At 38.1% G+C, this 15,240-nt stretch overlaps 1 pseudogene; it reads left to right on the plus strand.

Annotated features, from left to right (window-relative positions):
- The window catches only part of LOC114280084 (perakine reductase-like), a 183,300-nt pseudogene extending 171,392 nt beyond the window's left edge, over positions 1–11,908 (plus strand).
- The last annotated feature ends 3,332 nt before the right edge of the window (positions 11,909–15,240 follow it).

Raw genomic sequence — 15,240 nt, forward strand, 5'->3', positions numbered from 1 at the left:
AGAGGATTATGATTTTGAGTTGCATTATCATCCGGGAAAGGCCAATGTGGTGGCCGATGCCCTTAGTAGGAAACCTGTTGGTGACATAGCTAGTATAGCTATCCGAGAATGGGAGATGTTGGGTGCACTTGGGGAGTTTGATTTACTTCTGGGCGAATCCGTTGAGGCTGCGGCCTTGTTTTCTGTTGTTGCACAGCCTACACTTGTGACTCGAGTGTTAGAGGCTCAGAGAGGTGACCTTGAGGTAGAATCTCTCCATGAGAAGATTTCCGGTGGGAAGGTTGAGAAGCATTTGACGGTGTATCCCGACCTGAGTGTGAGATATCTAGACCGTCTGTTTGTGCCAGAGTCTTGTCGAGAGGAGGTACTCCGAGATTTTCATCATTCACGCCTTGCGGTGCATCCGGGAGGCACTAAGATGTATCGGGATTTGGGTCGCCAGTTTTGGTGGCGGGGTATGAAGAGAGATGTGGCAGCTTTCGTATCTAAGCGCCTTACTTGTCAGCAAGTGAAGGCCGAACATCAGCGGCCAGCGGGTTTGTTGCAACCCTTGCCTATTGCCGAGTGGAAGTGGGAACACGTCACTATGGACTTCGTTGTGGGTCTTCCGAGGACTCAGCGGGGTAGTGATGCTATTTGGGTGGTTGTAGACCGGTTGACTAAGTCGGCGCACTTCATTCCTATGCGCGTGAGAGATTCGGTAGATCATCTTGCCGACTTGTACATTCAGGACATAGTGAGGTTACACGGGGTTCCAGTGACGATCGTCTCAGATAGAGATCCTCGTTTTACTGCCAGGTTGTGGCAGAGTTTGCAGAGTGCCTTAGGCACTAAGTTGACCTTTAGCACGGCTTATTATCCTCAGACTGACGGACAGTCCGAGCGTACTATTCAGATCCTTGAGGATATGCTTCGGGGTTGTGTTCTAGACTTTAGTGGGTCATGGGAGAGGCACTTGCCGTTGGTGGAGTTTGCCTACAACAACAGTTTCCAGTCTAGTATCGGTATGGCACCATTTGAGGCCTTGTATGGCCGACCGTGTAGATCTCCTGTTTGTTGGGCCGAGGTGGGTGATGCACCTCTGTTGGGTCCGGAGTTGGTGAGGGAAACGACGGAGAAAGTTGAGCTTATCCGTAAGAGGCTGGTTACAGCACAGAGTCGTCAGAAATCTTATGCTGACCGTAGGAGGAGACCTTTGGTGTTTGAGGTGGGTGATCATGTCTTCCTGAAGATATCACCTAGACGGGGTTTGATGAGATTTGGAAAAAGCGGGAAGTTGTCCCCTCGGTTCATTGGTCCTTTTGAGATCCTTGAGAGGATTGGCGAGGCTGCCTATCGTTTAGCTTTGCCACCGCAGTTGTCCGGAGTACATGATGTGTTCCATGTGAGTATGCTTCGGAAGTATGAGCCGGATCCATCACATGTGTTGGATTGGACCGATTTAGTGGTTGATGAGGATGTATCGTATGAGGAGAGACCGGTTCGGGTCTTGGATAGGCGGGACCAAGTTTTGCGAGGCAAAACCATTCCTTTGGTGAAAGTTTTGTGAAAACATCACGGAGTGGAGGAAGCCACTTGGGAACGTGAGTTGGAAGTTCGCGAAAAATACCCGGACATGTTTATTGATTTGTAATCTTGTATTTAGATTTTGTAATATTGTTGAACTTAAGAGCTTTATAAATGTCTTAAGTTGTAAAACATTGAGTATGTTTTGGTAAATGGGTATATCTTGAAACTAGCTTTATTATAAAAGTTTAGTGTAACATTATAGATGTTGATTACATTGTTGAATGTGTTGGATATATCTTGGAATTGAATTTGATAGGGAATTGCTAATATTGAAAGGAATAATGCACAATAGTGATGCAGGTTGAGATATATGTTGTTTTTATATATATATTGTGAGATGCCTCTTGATAAAGAGATGAAGTGACCAGTATTGGGTCAAGTTGTTTATTATTGTTTTATAATATCTTTGGGAATTGAGAAAAGCTTGTTTTCAAAAATTTAAGCTTAATTTCGGGGACGAAATTCTTTGAAGGGAGGGAGGTTATAGCGACCCCGGTCTTTTCCCATTTGATTATTGTATCCGGACTTAGGTTCCGTAGCTCCTGCCATTGTATTATGACTGTTACCGTCCTTTAATTTCGTATTTCTGAGTTGGGGGATGCAATGGGCAGGTTGTAGCAGGTTGGTTGAGCTTGGGAGCAAAGGGTTGCTGCCCAGAATTTTGACCCTTCGCTCGAGCGAGAAGTTCTTTGCTCGAGCGAGCTCTTTGTTTTGGTTCGTCGCTCGAGCCAGGGTTTATTCGCTCAAGCGAGGATTGCGTTTTGTAGTCGGGCCTGAGAGCAGAGGTTTTTGGCTCGAGCGAGCTTTTCTTCGCTCGAGCGAGTTAGTTCGTTCTTCGCTCGAGCGAGAGTTCCTTCGCTCGAGCATGTGTCTGGTTACAGACCTGAGGGATTGAGTTCTTCGCTCGAGCAAGATTTATTTCGCTCGAGCGTGCTTTTGGGTTGTTGGCTCGAGCAAGGTTTCCTTGGCTCGAGCGTAGCTTTTCTGTGTCTGGTCGCTCGAGCGACAAAGGCTTCGCTCGAGCGAGCCTGTCCAGTTTATATACGCAGCAGCGGGTTTTGATCAGCCTTTTTCATCTCCTTTTTGATTCCAAACCCTAGGTCCGACTTCTCTCTCTCCCTACTCACCTTCTCTCTTAGATTTGATCCACTTAGGGAGTGTTTCTACCCTAGATCCTTCATTAAAAAGATAGAGTGAGTCGAGGGCTTCCATTTAATCTGAATAGTTGGCGATTTGGAGCACTTTGGTATTTGGGTATCATCTCTGTCTTCTCCATTTGGGTTGTTTTCTTCGAGGTAGGGATTTCCTACTCCATTTTATAAGTTTTGTTCTAAGTTTTGGTATTTTGATAAGTTGGGGTTACTTTGATAATTTTGGGAAAACCCTAGTTGTTTAAATTAATTAATTTGTATAATTAATTTAAGGGGATTGGGGAATTTGGTTAAATTCATGAAATTGGGAAATTTATTGCTTAAATGGTGTAGTTGGATAATGTAAATCACTCGCCCATTGAATTATTGATATATTTATTTCCAGTCTAGAAATAACTGTTTTGGGCTATCGGTGGAGGATAGTCGTGATTGTTGTAGACATTGCATGTGGATTAGGAATAACTGAAACTAATCACATTGGTTAAGTCATTAATTTTGACTATTGCATTGATACAGAAAATACGTGTATTGATTGAGCATTGCATTTGCATACATTGTTTTGTGTGTGGGAGGAGATAGGGGATGTACTCCACGGTTTAGGGGAAGATAGGGGATGGACCTCTAAACCGGATTTTGTTTGGGAGGAGATAGGGGATGGACTCCATTAGCATCACTTTTATGTGTGCTTATTTATATTGAAGTGTTTTTATTGATACAGCACTAAAATGTGTATCAATCTGGAAGTATGAAGTGTTTTGATTTGAGCTTGAGTCTCATTTGTTTGTTGATATTGGAAGAATGTGAATATGATATATATAATTCACTGTTGTAAGTTTGGCCAGGTTCTGAGCCATGATGATAAAGTTGGAAAGTAAAACGTATCTTAGACAATAGTGTCATGAGGCTATAAAATGAAGTAATTGATTATCTTGGTTAACCATCTGTTGGATGCTATTGCTTTATTCATTGCTTATATGTGGTTTAGTATATTTCTACTGGGCTGTGGCTCAGCCTTTATGGGAACATCATTTTCAGGTTCAGGTGATAAACTACCTCCAAGGACTTAGCTTGGGAGGGTTTGGCTTCTGGATTGAAGAAGACTACCTTTAGTTAATTGTCTTTATTTATTAGTACATGTAAACATTCAAGCCTAGGGCTTTTCTTGTATTGAGTTAGAACTCATATTTTTGTATCCAAGTGTTGGCTTGGAAAGATGTAAGCCTGTAGGCCATTTTATTCGATGTTACATGTAATGCTTTTATTTAGTAATACTCTGATGAATGAATTAATAAATTGTTTTCTTTAAAGAATGCATGTCAATGATATATATATATAATGGGTTATGTTAAGGGCGTGACAGCTACCCTACCTACCTATTATTCAGGGAGTCTGTAGTCCCTCCACAGGCATATCTAGTTCAAAAAAGACATAAGATGGGGGGGTGTGAGGTGGAAAAAGCAGAGTATACCAGATGCTTTCTGCCATGATATGTCGGGATCGATGAGCTAATGAGGTAACACAAGGCCGGTGCAGACTACTGTGGGAGGAAGAGTTTTAGTTCAAGCTACCCGAGCTAACTGCTTTTCACTCGAATTCAACTTCACTGCTCTTAGAGTGAGAAAAGGGAGTTGGCATCAAAACTCTATCTATGTATTATAGGTTTTGTCTTTAGCCTTGACACCAATTGAATGAGAGAGAAAGTGATGAAAGAAAGCCATCCTTTTGGGGTATAACTCGAGGGATGCTTAACGCCATTTTGCCAACTGGCGTTACCTGCACTTTCGTCTCTCTCATTGTGGTCAGAACTGAGTGTTTCCAAGCAGTGAGGCTTACACCCATTCGCATTAGTTCATCCAAAGTTCCCAGGTCTATAATTCATGTAATTCATAATTTGACTTCATAACTTAGGCGGTAACTCATTTACTTCCAGTTTTTAATGAAAAAAGCTAAGGATTATGATAAAGAATTGCTATCAACTATATTCATTCGATTGTATCAGGTAGGCATGTAGGAAAAAGAGTTACCTTTTAGCCATTGTCTGTCTCTCCGAGTTTCTACTACTAAGTAGCACTTGTGCTATTCAATCATAGAAATGATTCCGATCAAGCTGAAAAAGCCTTGTAAGGTAGTGAAGTTCAAACTGCTCTTACGCAATTAGTAGGACACGAGGGAACAACCTTAGAGTGATTCAGTTGATACAGAGGCTTGACTACTACGATGGAAAGTTCTAAAAGAACAGATTAGATGTGATTACCAATTGGCTTACTACTGGTTAGCTTGACTTTGAGGTGAGGTACTTACACTTCTTTTATATTTTCTGTTGGGTTTTCATTTCTTCCCCCCTTTTTTGAATTAGAGAGATTGTATGCTATGGCTCGGCTTTTCGTGCTCCTTTCGGAGACGACTATCCCCATAATTCAAACTCCCATGGTTCTGAATCTGATCTCACAAGTGCAATGTGAAATAGATATACACCAAAGAGTCCAAATTTGGCAAATCTTTTGGAAAATCGATTTTGAATCAAAATGCCAAAAATAGACTACTTTGCCAGATACAGAGTTGCCACCTAAAATTTTTTGGAAAATTTAGGAAACCTGAGACTCGTGCTAAAGGCCACTTATGCATCATCACCAAAGTGTCTCGGCTCGGGAACTTTGGTATGAGAGGGGAAGGTCATGAATTGAGCACCCCACTCACCCGATCAAAAGATCGGCCTCTACTAATCATTTATTTGATTTTTATCTACATTATATGCTCTTTGTTTCGATTATTAGGCTAGCATTACTATGTGTTGCACACAAGTATAGACTAATTTGCAAAAATTAGAATATTTGATTTCAAGTTTGTTTTGAAAATTGTTTTTTGAACACTTTGTCACCTGAAAAAGCGAGCTCGTGTGTACATTTGATCAAACTATCCCAATTCAAGCAATTAACCTTTATCCACAGGCATTCAAACAATTTATCACTTAAGCAAGTAGCCTTATGGTAAGCATGCTCGTCATGGCAACAATCGCACTCATGCGATATGCTAAAGTAATAAAAGCTTACCCTAATTCCTAAGGCGAGCAAAAGAGAAACTAGTTAGAAAAATGCATGATTCTAACTATGTGAAAGATGCCTAATACAACACATATAAAGATGTAATTAATAGGCTCGGCTACTAATATGACATTTGAAGCAACTTGATAGTATGCAGTTTCAACACGTTTTCAATGAAGTAATAACGACAATGCTTTGTTAGAATGATGAACCAAGCCTCGATTCATGCAAGACAAATGGATGTAAACATGGGGAATGCTAAAAGAAACACGATGTTCTAAGCTACCCATTGTAAGCAAATAAATAAAAGGGAGAAAGACGTGGGGTTAGAAGACATGCACAAATATTACATATTTGCCCTCATGCAAGAGGGTCCGAATGAATGGACTAGCTAATTACTTAACTAATTAACTAACTATTACAACCCAAATGAAATAAATTAACTATGCTAGCTAATTATTACAACACCACAGATTAACTAACTACTTTAGCTAATTAATTAAGTACAACACAAAACTAGCTAGTTATTCTAACTAAGCTAACTAATTAGTTACAAGTCCACTACTTTGAGTACAACATACTAATGGTACAACGTTTATCTCAATAGATCCCGAGAATCGAGGGATGGTTCATGCATGGATGTAGGCTTCCACCCGAAAATGCTCTCCGTTTTGTTATCGAAATGCCTCTGTTATACAGTTCGAAAATTGCACTGCTTTTCCACCTCAACCTCTGCTCTGTTCTGCTGAAACAGTACACTGTCTGGTTGACAAAAGTGCCCGACAGTGCAGAAGTAGTGGTCGGCCGACCACTAATAGTAGCCTGTCGTCCAGTAAAAGTGGCATGCCGACCACTAATGTTGATTCTTTCTTGCTGCAACAAAGAACAAATAGAGCACAAAAAGAGCATCCTCAGGGGATGTTTGTACACCCTACCCCTCCTTATCATCAAACAGCTCAAATGAGTGGTAAGCTTAATTCGCAAGCCATCAATCGATGCAACTTCATTGCTTGATGACTTATGATCCAATGGATACAATTTCAATAAATGGTAAGGACAGACCAACAAAACCTACTCCCTATCATGGATTGATCAAGGGAAGGGGTTGACATTGACTCTTAAATTGTTTTCATCACTTACAAGTATGAAACGACTCAAGACTCAATAGGTTCAATTAACGTCCGATTAAACCCAAACTATTTTTATTATCTTGCTTCATTTTAACTCCAATTTTATTACCCTCTTTTAATTACCTTCCATTCATTAGTTCATTAAGTCCAATAATGAGCTTTAAGTCCATTAGTGAGAAGTGTCAAACCAAATGTTGATTTAGGCATGAGAGGGAAATCATATGAACCTCCAAAGAGATTAAACCATTAAGCACAATACCTCAAACTCAAGCTTAAACAAACGATCGGTTTGAAATGACTCTCAAAGCAATGAAAAGCCAAGAAATGAGGGAAGTGCAGAGGTGATTAAAGATGATCACATGTATGGAAAGCACCAAATAAATGCCATCAACTCAAATAGGTTGGTGTCTAATGCTTAGAACACCAAACCTATGAGGACTATTACATTACAAGCATACAATACAAAACATGAATGGAACAAACACATGAAAACAGTCCTAAAATAGGCTAAAACAGTGCTGGAATTGAAGTCAAAAAAGCTAAAAGAGTAAGCTACAACATGAAGCAATTTAAGCTAATAAACAAGAACAAGAAAGGGAGGATACCCCCTCCACTTTTGGGACTTCAAAACATGATTTTAGCCTCTGGAAAACTCTGAAAACTAGTGATAAAAAGCTCAAAAAAAGATAATGAAAAGGTAGGAAACACGAGGGTAAAAGCCTAGAGAACAAGGCACAAAGAATGGTGGACCACCCCTCTACCTTTAATGGCTTTAAACCACAAGTTTTAGCCCACCAAAACAGGTAATAAACAACTCAAAAATAGCAAGAAAATATGAGAAAGAGATGGCACAAAAGAATTAGAATGTATACCTCTTGAAGAGGAATGATCCCTTTGAACTACAAACCACCAATTTTACACTCTCAAGTGCTAAAATGCAAGCTTAAGTACCTCAGTAAGGAACCCTCAAAGTTTGGTTTAGAGTGTCTAAGAAAAGGTTATGTGAGTTGCAAGAGAGAGAGAGAGAGGAATGTAGTGAGAGAAATAATTTCCAAAACTTTTTGCACTTCCAATTTTTCTAACCCTAAAAAAATGAGAAGGAGTCATCTATATATAGAAATATATGATACTATCTCAGAAATATCTATACAAACACAGTTGGTGCAGTGCATGCACCTGTGGAGACAGCTAGCACAGCTGGCCAAAAGATCTGAAATTTTGCACAAGTGGCCGGCAGACCACACTAGTGGACAACAGGCTACACTAGTGGGTCTGCAGGTCCTTGGATAATTAGATTTGGAAAACTACTATTTTGGTCCAAAACAAGGTACAAGGTTCATGGGCAAATTGAGGTTTTCTGCTGAGGAAATAAAGTATTTGACAAGCGTACACATTCATCATTGAGTGATCAATTAGCGGCTCTCAAGTCTTAAGGGTAGTCAAAAATGAGGTGTCTACATATACGCCTATATAAAAAAGAAGGTTGGGATAGATTCAATGAAGCATTAGTAGGCTCACGAACAAGCGTAGCAATAAGCTCTATCTTTGGTCCTTCCACGTTGCTATCAATGAGTTATGAATAACTAAATCAACATCGATTGGAACTACTAAATAAATTGCTAAATCGACTGCTTTAACCGAATCACCTGCAGTGGATTGTGAATCCACCATGCGCGGGTTCAATTCCCATCATTTTCCCCTAACTAATTGGCTACAATCGGGGGGTACCCAGATTTTGATTTCCCTACTTCATAATAGATAGGAAGACAAGAAGCAAAAGAAGAGGAAAAGGGCAGGCATAAGTAGGAGATACCACCACTAATTGGCTATATTAGATAGGAGATAGGATAGCGGGCCCTTTTTCTTACAAAAATAAATAACAAGAATCTTTGTCGAAAAATGGGACGGTACTCCGATAGCTTCCTACTCACAACTAGGAGAGGAATGAAAACTACAAGGTAATGAGCTCAGAGGAAAAAGTCAGCAGGTTTGAGTCTTCTATTGTTGAAAGAATGAAAGAATGAGAAGCTAACCTTTGAGAAGAATCAAAAATAAAAATGGAAAGTGTTCAATTGGAACATGAAAACATGACTAAATGGGTCCTATCGGGACGGAGTGGAAGAAAGAAGCAGATTCTTGAATGAGGAAAAGGATCCAATGACTTCAAAAGAATTGAACGAAGAGCCATATGAGATGAAAATCTCATGTACAGTTCTGTAGAATGGCAGTAAAGGTGACTTAGGATGGTGGGAAAGGTGGTAAAGAATATAATTCAAAACAACCTTTGTGCTTTGAAAGATAAATCAAATATCAAGGGAAACGAAAAGAGAGGGATTTGAGCCCTCGGTACAAATAACTCATACAATAGATTAGCAATCTATAGCTTTTGTCCACTCAGCCACCGCTCCTAATAAAAAAAAAAAAAAAGAAGAAAGAAGATAATTACTATGTTACATTACACGTAGAGTAAGGATTAAAAAAAATCTTTCTTCTCTCTATTTATCTTATTATATACATACGGTACAATTTCTATAAGGAATTCATTTAGATAAAAGAAGGGTCAGAAAGATCCAATATAAATATAAAGAAAAATCAAAATAAAGAAGACGTATTTTCTTTGATTTTGTTCGAAAAGACCTTTTTTATCCCATTGCCGGGCTAGGTCAGTATCTAGCCGGGCTTCTTTTTTTTCTCTTTTCCAACGAATCATAGTATCTGATTGAAAAAAAAAATACTTGCTATTAAAGCAACAAGAAAGTGTCTTTTCTTATTATTCATTTTTTCCTTTTTATTTGCTTTTTTGTTTTTTTTAAACTACTTTACTGGAATTAAAAAAAGAAACTATGAATTCTTACGCAATGTATTTTTTGTTATGATTTCGGTGTTTTTATCGAGTCGTATCTATCAAAATTCCTCCACTAAAAGAAAAGAGAAAACTTATTTTTCAATTATTTAAATGAATCCTCTAGTATGGCATGGGTTTCTTCCGCACCGTATTACTTGCCACTCATTTCTAATTAATTGGAATCTTTTCCTTAATCTAAGTGACATTGGAAATATTTACTAATTGGTGTTGAAGTTTCTTTTTGAATGGCAGATGAGAGAACTTATGAAATTGGTGGAAGAGGGTAAAATAAAATACATTGGCTTATCAGAAGCAAGCGCAAACACAATAAGGAGGGCACATGTTGTTCATCCTATATCTGCTCTACAAATGGAGTATTCCCTTTTAACTTGAGAAATTAAGGAAGAAATAATCGCGCTTTGCAGGTGCTTCATATTGTTTCCAAAATTCTGCAAGAATCTTCATCTTGAGGTTTAAGTACAAAAGAGGTTCATCAAGAGTACATCAATAAAAAAGGCCAAGAATCTTCATCTTGAGTTTACTTACATTTCATTCAAAAATTTGGAGGCTCTTGTTCAAATGTTGCTCTTTGTTAAAATAAAAAATTTATCCACAAAAAGATGTTTGAAAGGGCGGCTTTACTTAATAGTAAGGCTTTCTGTTAGCGCCCTTGGTGGCCCAAGTTCGAGTTACGAAAACCACCTCTCCAGAAGTGGGGTTAAGGCTATGGACATCTTGCCCTCCTAAGACCTCGCTTTAGCCTCATGTACTAGGTTGCCATTTTTTATTCACAAAACTATGTTTATCAGGAGAAGACACCCTACTGTCTATTTGAATTTCAATTTCCTATAATAATTTATTTTATTGTTTTATAGTGATTTCTTCTTTATTGGAATTTGCATCTTAAACTTCTAGCCATTTACTATTTTCAGTTACACTTCCAATTTGTTTTGATATTTCCTTTCATCATATTTTTTTCCAAACCATGTTTTGGTTATCAGGGAACTTGGAATTGTGATAGTTCCATATCCCCCTACTGCTCATGGGTTTTTTGCTGGCAAGGCAGTCGTGAAGAGTGTCCTTACATATTGCTTCTTGGTAATGAACTGGATCTATATCTTTTATTTTACTTCAATTTAATTAATGCTAGATAAAAATCATCTTTCTGAACTAATGTTCTTGTTTTAGCAAAAAACGTATTTTAAAAAATGTTTTCCACATTATGTGGCGTTTGGCACAATGGAAAATCAAAGGCAACTGAAAATGTTTTTTGTGGTCAGTAGAGAACAAGTTTACTTAGGCGAAATACATTTTCTACTTTCGAAAGGTGGAAAACGTTTTCCGAAATAAGGTCTTACCAACGCCTCCACACTAGCATCACCAACACCCTATCACAACCACCAACACCATCACTAATACAACAAACAACTAGTACATTAGTTTCAAGGTCTCAAACAAGGATAGGAAAACATTTTCTACATAAATATTTATTGGAAAATGTTTTCCATAGGAAAATAATCTTTGCTGAAACAGAGTGTTAATTCATTCAGACATTTCCTCTTTTGGTTAGTCAAACAACTAGATGAATGGATGGCTGGCTTTTTCTTTCCATCAGCTAGCACTTCCTAGGTTTACAGGGTAGAATTTAGATCACAACAAGATCTTTTATCTTTGAATAGAAGAGTTGTCTAAGAAGCATAGCTGCACCCCTGTTAAACTTGCACTTGCATGGATTCTTCATCAAGGAGATGATACGCTAGCTATTCCCTGTAAGTGACTAATCAAAATTTTGATTTCTTGGGAATGAATAATACGTGAAAAGTTATGGAAAAAGTGCCAGAAGGTGAAATGAATCCTTGAATAAACCACGAAAACTCTTAAATCCGTGGTAACTAGTTCGATAAGTAGGAGGTTGTGGTCTTTCTTTCAATCCAACCTGAACCTTGCTAAAGTATATTTTTTGGCTTTTGAATTAAATTAAACATAACTTCTATTGAATGATTAGTTTTTATTAGTTTTTTTTTATGAAAATTCTTGAGTTTTTTTAATCATATTTGGACGTTTACTGAATGCTTTAATAGTATTTTGTTATTGTTTCAAGTGGATGTTTATGCAATCAAATCGGCTGTTAATCAATTTAAGAGAAAGATCCTTGTCGATTTTTGGTGTTAATCTTCACCAAACTAGTGTTCAATATTGCAAAACCTAAGTGATTTGTGATTAGATCAAGATTAATTGCACCAATTCCTAAACAATTAAAACTAACAATCTAAATCATCTAGCACATATGAAAGTGATTTAGATTGTTGTTTCAAAATCAATAAATCGACTTAAACGATTTTTATATGGAAAAACCACAATTGGAGCACACCTCCAATTGTGATTAAAAAATCACGAAAAAAATACCACTAATCAATCCACTATCAAAGAAAGAAAGAATACAAATTCACCAAACAAATTACGCAAAATCTGTCAATTTGTCTTCAACAATCTATATCTCTTTCACTGCAACCTTTGTCTTGGAATTGATCAGATTGATGTTGAATCCACGACATCCATGTCAAATCAACGACTGCACACAACTTCGAACTCATGCCAATACTCCACACTTGAGTCTCTGAAATCCACCAAAGAAGAACAACTTAGAAGTAGAACACTCAAACAACTCTTTGATGTATGCTTGTTAAACCATGAGTTTAATACTTGATCAAACATCAAAGAAAACTAGCAAAATTGCTCTAGAAGAAAACCCTAAAACCCTAAAAGAATATCTGGAAGCATTAACCCTAAAAACGGACTGAAACAGGCTTTTATAGAAAATAGAGCCACGAAGGTCGCTCGAGCGAAGGATCTCTCGCTCGAGCGAAGAACCAACTACGCTTGTATTACTAAAGTGCCTTTGCTTGAGCCAAGCTTCCGTCGCTTGAGTGCACAAACTTCTTTCCCAGTATTTTTGCAGATAAGGAAAACTTCTGGGAGCACAGCATCTTCACTCGAGCCAGGACTCATTCGCTGGAGCAAGCAAGGCAAAAACCAAAGAAACTAACAACTTGATAAACAATGTTTGTTCATGGGATTGACAAAACTAAGGGGCCTAACAATCTCCCCTTTTGTCAATTTCTGGACAAAACATTCTAACACAATTTCCTAGCAAACACATGCACTAGACCAACAAACAATCAAACAAAACACAACTAACTAATCTAAATCAGTAGCCTTGAAGAAATTCCTTGCAAAAATATATAAACCAAAACACTGGGAAGAGATAAAATAATTAACCACATGGATAAAGCAAATTAATAGAAAAAAACAAATAACACTTCAAAACATATGCACTGGACCAACAAACAATCAAACAAAACACAACTAACTAATCTAAATCAGCAGCCTTGACGAAATTCCCTGCAAAAATATATAAACCAAAACACTAGGAAGAGATAAAATAATTAACCGCATGGATAAAGAAAATTAACAGAAAAAAACAAATAACACATCAAAACATAATATCCTCAATATCCAATAAATCCCAAACAGTCAAAATATGAACTATGAACAACCAAATATCCCAGTATACCCCAATAACTATACTCCCCATTTTTGACCAGGAGCGACAAAGGAAATAGAAAGACATGCCAAAAAAAAAAAAAAACTGTCCAAAAACAACACTGTCCAAAAAAAAACACAAATGAAAGCTGTCCAAAAGATACGAAGAACATCACTGCAAGGACGATGGAGGCGGTTGCTGCATCAGTAAAAGAGAGAGGATCTAAGCAAGCATGGCAGTCTACTAATCGAAATGGCCATCAAATGCATCTAGTCGGGCATCCAGCTGATCAAGGCGGTGTGTGACAGACTGTTCGAACTGCTGCAACTGGCCACGAAACGAGCGAGGACGTATCTCGGGTGCACCGGTAGCGGCTGCATCAAAATCAGCCTCCTTAACAAGTGGATCATCACCTGTATCAGAAACCCCAACCTCGAACGACCCTCCCCTAACATGGGCTTGACTCTGGGAGACGGTTAGTTTGGTGACAGGTTTAATGGGAGAGGCAAACTCGTCATCATCAAAGGTGGGGACACCAAGAGAAGAAAGAAAAGGGTTTAGTAAACAACCGTAAGGTAGACCCAAGGATTGGCAAACCTCAAACACACCTAGCATTTTATCCACAATCATGACAGAGAGGTTGAAGGGGAGACGATGATCAATGCAATACAAAACATACCCCTGATCTTGGGTAATGTGGAAGGAATGAGTGGTGACATGTATGTTGGCACAAACAATGATGTTGAGAAGGCAGTAACAGAGAAGAAGCTCATTTTGCTGAATGAGCGCCCTAACAATCCAAATCCGGGAAGTGCTGCATAATTCAGTTACAACCGCATCAAAATCCGTAATGTTACAGGTAAGAAAGGGATAGTGGCAATTCCGAACTTCGGGAAAAAAAAACTTGTGAATAACCTCTTGATTAATAAAAATTTCTTTGTTGTAAACCCAAGTATGGAACGAAGTAGAAATTTTGCTGATGGAATGGATGTTGCAATAGAATTCCTGGACCCAACTAAGATTTTGAGGACCGGAGAAATGAAGGACCTAGTCAACCCCTAAAACATCAAACATAAACCAGATAGGAATAGACTCAAAAACACTAGGATGGACATTTCGTTCTAAATGAATAGTCTGAGACACATAAAAATCCCGATACAGGTTGGACTTCTCTTGAGATGGGAATTTGTTTTTATTGAAATTAGGATGGGATACAATGGTTTTGAGGCATTTGGAAGGCTCGGCCATAACTAACAGACACAAGGAAAACCCACTACAGATAAAACCCCAAACCCAAGCCAAGCCAACCCACGAGGTAAAAACCAAGAACCAATTGCAACCCCCTCCCCCCCCCCCAAATAAATAAATAAATAAATAAACAAATAAAGCACAAACAACATTAGTACCAACGATTCAAAAAAAACAAATAAGAGTAGTTGAATAGCAGTATGAAATCCACAAACCAAAACTTTGAACCAATAATTTCAATCACAGCATTAGCTCAGAACTTCAATCTCACTGTGTAAGCAACAATGATCAAAACAACTCCTCAAACCAAATACAACCCACACAAAACCAACAAGAGGGCAATTCAATAAACCATTAGTGCCATAAGGTGAGAGCAGCAAAACAAAAACACAAAAACTAACACAAAAGGGCAATTCAATTAAATAAAAAATGCATTCTAAATCAAACCAAACAAACACGAAGAAAATACCAAGCCCTAGACATGATGCACAACCCAAAAAAAATTAATAAAGAAATAAATAAAAATAAAAAAACAAAAACAAACAAAAGCAAAATAACAGAAACAAAAAATACAAAATTCTAAGTTGGATTGAAGAACCCAGAGCAGCATACGAGAGAGAGAGAGAGAGAGAGAGAGAGAGAGAGAGAACAAAAAAAAAGAACAAATAAAATGAAGGAGAAGGAGAATCTTACTAGAAAATAAAGAAAGAGA

Source organism: Camellia sinensis, chromosome 5 (assembly GCF_055761805.1).
Source record: "Camellia sinensis isolate YWXY chromosome 5, ASM5576180v1, whole genome shotgun sequence".
NCBI lineage: Eukaryota > Viridiplantae > Streptophyta > Magnoliopsida > Ericales > Theaceae > Camellia > Camellia sinensis.